Genomic DNA, 6,074 nt, shown 5'->3' with positions numbered 1-6,074 from the left:
TCTTGGGTTCAGTTAAACGAAGGTGTAGGTGCGTCGATCAGCCGTCAACGATTGGGTAGATATGTCTGTCTCAATTAAACAAACGGGTAGACACGACGGCTGTAACTTTAATATATTTTTAATGGGGTAGATGATGACGGGATCGTTATTTAATTATTTATTGGTTACATATGTCTAGGTAGTTTTGACGAGAGATGTTTTTCCTTTTTTTCAGGGTTAGGTATGTCGGGTTAGGTTTGTCGTTTTTTAGGTAGGTCTGTCAAAACCTATAGGTACTTGTGACGGAAGGTAGCTCTGTCTTCCTGCCAAAACGGCAACCCACGTTCGGCTGTGCAATTTATGTCTTCCTGATAAAGAGAGATGTAGTGATTGGCAACAATTGCAATCCGTAATTAACAATGCACACATTTCTGTCTCAACACACGAAGCGTCTACAACAGAGTGCAGATAATCTTGGTAATCAGTTGGGCTTCTGACACCGATTGTCCCATATTGCTAAATAGTCCAGCCAGTGTTCTCAAGTGCTGGAAAGTTAGTCTAACCCAAATTTCATTTGCGGTCTCAAAGCCAGGAACAGTGTTCTGTAGGTTCGGATAAATTGTTGGTAGAAGTAAACGACGTGCCACTATACATATCCGACTTTCTGATCTCAGGGTCATTTGTTAAGACAAGTTGACCCGCTTCAGAACCAACGGAATTCGGTCACAGTTCGAGTATCTTAAACAAAGAAATCTTTACATAATTTGATAGTGTGAATAGATGTTACCTGATCTGGGATTCGGCTTGTTCCATCAACTATATATAGCACTTCTTGTTCTTTCAGGGAAACAAAGAAATGAAGTTTCCAGAGTGGAGAATGTGGGTTTACTGTGAGTGCTGCAGGATGGTTCCAGGGACGCCAACTTGTTTACCTTCACTAGGGTGTGGTAATACGGGTGCGACGGCTAGTCGTTGCTGTTTGGAAGCTTCCAGCGTCTTTAAGGTTAAGGTAATGTATTAGGTCTGATTGGTTTTTTAAAAAGAAGCTCTTGTTTTTCTCGATAAACAAAAATTCCCGTAAGTTTGATATGTTGTTCTCTGTTTAATATAGGAATGTGGGTTCAGACAACTTATTGCTCAGAAACTTTTCTTTTAGTATAATTCCTTCTTGTGGCAAAGGCTACTACTTTGAACCAATCTGGCATCATCCTCCGGTTGAATCTCAGTTCTCGATTTTTTGTTGTTTTTTCCGTGTATCAAGTCAATGTCCCTAGTCCTTCACTCTGCATGGCAATCATACCCTTTTTATACAATTTGTCTGGCCTTGAATCGAACAGCTGTGTCAGAATTACACGCATTGTGCGCAATAAAGGGTATATTGAAAGAAAGTTCATCTCAAGATGGGAAATTGTGGGGAACATATCAGCGAATGAGAAAAATGGGAGGATTTTGAGTTGTGTGGAACATTTTTCTAGATGGCGCGGAGAATTTTTTACAGTTTTCGCCTAGAAATCGCATGGAACGGTTTGCCAGAAAAAGTGGTTGTAATGTGAAAAAATGAATGTTATCTCAAAAATAGATGTTATCCAAAGAAACATATACATCATACAACATAATACAAGGAAGGTTGGGAGAGCAAACACATGGTGAATTTCCAAGTTACGTGATTTCCTCGAAGATAAGTCTAGTGGTTAAGTTCTTGAACTGTGGTATTCGACCCAAATGTCCTGGGGTCAATTCCCAAGTCAGGTACAGTCCTGCACAAAAAGAAGAACATCCGATTTAATTTGAAAAAGCCATCTATTGGGAAAATATATGAATTATTTATCTTTTAAATAGGGTGTATGGCGCAAAAACACAATAAGTTGGAATGGGTTGTTTAAGTCCAGCCACCTTTTGGAAATGCCCCAGGTGTTACGAAAAGTGTCTGGAAAAAGTAGAGTCTAGTCTGTATTTGTTAGACCCCCATCCCTCAGGCTAAGATGAAAAATATCCGTTAAACACAATGTCCTCCTCAGTCACCCGCCTTGGTCAATATCAACTTCACGGCTCTCGGGAAAAAAAACGTTACATCTGGTTTGAACCACTGCAATCCGTATCTGAATCTGACCCTATTCCACCGAGCTATTGTATATTGTTATATATGTCCATATTTTTGGTTATAATATATAATATGAATGAAAAACAATTATGTACTATATACTGTCGATCCATTTAGTCATTATGTGGCGTAAGGGGTGTGTATCGGCCTGCGTCGCAGGAGGGCGATGTTCAAGACTTCACATAGATAATTACTTTTGTACACCATGTCGTTCTGAAGCATGGTGGTAAATAATATAAATTATAAATAGTAAAACAATTTCCCCTTCAACCTCCATGAAATAAACGATTATATAGACAGCTGTAATACGATATCTTAAGAAATTGTAGTTCATTGGTATAGGTTCGTATTCAGACACGGATAGCAGTGGTTCAAACTCGATATGAGACGACAATTTTCCCGTGCTGTAGATTCGCTGTTGACCAAAATAGGTGACTGAGGATAGATATTTTTCATCTTAGCCTGGGGTTGGGGGTTGGGGATCTAACAAAAAAAGGGTATACACTACTTTTTCTAGACATTTTTCATAACACCTGGGGCCTTAGAAAAAGGTGTCTGGACTTAAACTACACTTCCCAACTTCTTGCGTTTTTGCGCCACAGGCTGACCCTATTTAAAAAAGGTAAATAATTCATATATTTTGCTCATAGATGGCTTCTTCAAATTAAATCGAGTGTTTTTCTTTTTGTGCAGGATACTATACATCTGTACTTGGAGCATCGGTAGTGAATTTTACCTAGGGCAATCATGTTAACATGGTTGGGCGACCTCTGGGCATACGTAGCTTTTGAAAACTTCGGTTAACATTGGGCAATCGCTGTTTCCTCCCGTTGCCGGGGATAGTAAAGATGATGCTGGTGTTCGCTCGAAAATAACTAGGGGTTGACCCATGGACATCCACTATCCCATGGTGGATAGTGGAAGGCTTAGAGCAACTCCAGCCAGAGAGGTGGCACTGGTGGCACCACAACTCCACAAAACAATTCAGGGTACCTTCCGGTGTCCTGTTTTTAACCAAAAGATCAACGACCCTTATTTATTTTTTTATTTGTTCAGATTTTCAAAGGCCTTTTTTGAATCTCGATCCTAAGTCAACTCCCAGGCGACGGGCCACCCTGTAGGCAATCCTCGGTGTAGTGCTTTGTAGTGTGTAAAAAGAATGGTATTTCGACCACTTTTCTAATGGCATCGTAGTTGTTTCTTACTTCTTCATATATTTTGCTGGACCAGTTCGGATGGAATTCAGTTATCAGGTTAATTCTGGTTTCTGATCCTGCGCCTGGTGCCGGACGTCCATGGATTAGAAGATTTCTATCTAGGGCTTTCTGTATGATGTGGTCAGGGTACCTTCGTTTGCGGAATCAGTCCAGCAGCAGTTCTGCTTCCCGTTCGAAGCCTTCAGTATTGCTGCAGTTGCGTTTTATTCTCACTAGCTGCGAATAGGGCAGGCTTCGCTTGAGGTGGGGTGGCTGACTAGAGGTCCAATTAGATATTGTTGTCCGTCAATAGGTTTTCTGTATAGTTTCGTTGTTATCCGGCCATCCTCGTCGAGGTTTATTTGTACGTCTAACGCTTCCAGGGATGATCCGACTATCACAAAGGTAAGTTCAATTGCGGAATCCACCGTATTTTCTAAGATATCCTCAATATCCTCTCTTAGGCTCGTCCATATGCCAATGTTCATCGATGTCATCGATGTATCTCATGCAGGCGGCCAGGTATGTCGGTGGACTGTGTATTAAGGCTGCTGTTCGCTGATATATGAAGGTGTTCGCAAAGTAGGCAGAAATAGACGTACCCATGGCGGTCCTTTTGAATTGTTTGTACCATTTATACTGCTGGAAATGGAATGGTCAGGATCAACTTTAGGATTTCATGGAACAGTTTCTGGGAGGGTGGTGGTAAGGATTCCTTCTCCTCCGCTACTTTTCTCAGGATGTCGAAATGGCTCCGGTAAAAAGTCACCGCCATCCTAATGACTTCGTCCCAGGATATGCTAGAATACAGGGATTCCACGTGGGATCTCGATTCTCTCCAATCGCAGTCGACGCTCTTCTGCTCTCGTGATCCAACCTCCTTTCTGTAGTTAGTGTAGTATTAGGTGTTCCTTACCCCTGAGGTTCGTGTATTCTCTCATTGCTTGGTCGCGTGGGAGTTCCTGGTAAGCAGAGGCGTCCTCCAACTGTCGCATGGCCTCTTTCCGGTAGTCCATTTTCGACCTCAGCATCATTCTGCACCCTTTGTCTGCTTGTAGGAGATAGAAGCTTGGATGAGTGACCAGGTCTCGCTAGGCAAATCGTAGTCTAGGTTCGAGGTTAGGTGGGTCCGCTGTTATGGGTGATTCTATTGTCCTGTCGAGCTCGTCCCAGCATGGTACGCCCTTGTCAATCCTTGCTGGCGGTTGCCGGTTGGATTTCACTATGCGTGAGGTAAGGCTACTACGCTGGCCCTTCGTTTTCCCATGCTAGAAGCAGTTCAGGTTGATTGTTCTCATGAAGCGGGCGATGTCCGCTGTTTGGTATTTCGTCGTAGAGCTCGTGGGAATAAAGCTTATTCCGTTTGCCAATACCTCCGGTTGGGCTGGACATATTGTGATGTTTGAATTGTTCAATATTGTATGTTCATTGTGTTGATCTATTATTCGTTGTCGGGAGGAGTTTCTTAAATTTCGTCTTCGTTTTGTTTTATTCCTTCTCTCCTTTCCCATTTTTTCGGAAGTCCTTCGTTTTTCGGTCCCCGTCGCAAATTGCCATAGCCTTCGTTCAGGGAAGGGCTCCTCTCCTGGTAATAGTCGTTTTCAAATCTTACTCCGTAGCCTTGTCCCGATCTAGCTCGGCCTCATCCGTTCCTTGTTCTCGATGGTCGTCCCCTGTAGTTGCTATGGTATTGTTCATCCAGTTGTTCGGGTCTGGTTTTTGGCACCAGTTCTGTGAGGTTCTGGGGGTCTCGCGCCAGTTGATATCATCTTTTCTAGGTTGTAGGCCAGGAATCATTAACTTCTGATTTGTTCCAGATGTTGGTAGAATGAAGAATGGTATGGTGGTTTCCAATCTGCCCCTGGAGGTGTAAGGTCGTATATTCCGGGTCAGGAAGCGTCTAAGCTCCTCTGCGGCTGCTAGTTCCTCCGTGGTGAATTATTCCTCGATATTCATTTCATCCTTTTTTTCGGTTTAAGGCGTCCAATTCAGTTATCTGGGCTGTAATTAGTTCTTCACTACAATTCACTGCGCATTCCAGCATATATTTATTCATCTTGTCTGCCAGTGAGAAGTGAGAGTGACGTCTCGGTAAGGGGGATTGAAAGGATCTCCCCATTATCATGATGGGGGGGCGCTCGTCGCTCTGGTCTGTTACATTACGGAGGATTGTGTGTTGAAGATTGTCCATTTCAGCTAGTTATTTATCATATTCTCTTTCTTTGCCAACTGTAGCCAGTGTCCGGAGCTTTCTAATGTCAATCCTTGGTGGGGGCTAGGTAAGTGGTGCAGCCGTATCCATGTTTTTTATGGTTTCTTCCACTTCCAGTCCTCTTTCTTTGACCTGTGTTGCTTCTTGCGCCGCTAGGAAGTCTTCCGGAGACCTTCTTGTGTATGCCGGTTCCTCCATGGTTCTTGGTTAGTGTGAATCCGTGCTAGTGGTTAGTTTGCAAGTTCACAACAGTCGAAGAGGAAGGACAACTTGTAAAAAAGAACGCCATGATTTACATCAACTACACACCACGGAAAAGCAATACTGTAGCTGCTAACAATCGATTCACCAATGATAACCTACTTCCATCAGGATCAGAGTTTGAATACATCGTCGACCAGACGATATGACTATACAAATAAGCAACATCTGCGTTACGGAATCAGAAATAGACCGTCTGATTGCAGCCAACTGATCAAGAAAGTTATCAACTAATATCAATATCAAGAATCGCACCTATGTATCACACTACAAGTAAACCAACTCGTAAAACTAGAAGAATGCAACGAGCAAGGAAACATTCGTG

This window comes from Daphnia carinata, unplaced genomic scaffold (assembly GCF_022539665.2).
Source record: "Daphnia carinata strain CSIRO-1 unplaced genomic scaffold, CSIRO_AGI_Dcar_HiC_V3 NW_026452937.1___fragment_1, whole genome shotgun sequence".
Taxonomy (NCBI): Eukaryota; Metazoa; Arthropoda; class Branchiopoda; order Diplostraca; family Daphniidae; genus Daphnia; species Daphnia carinata.
Note: the sequence above shows the minus strand (reverse complement) of the source record.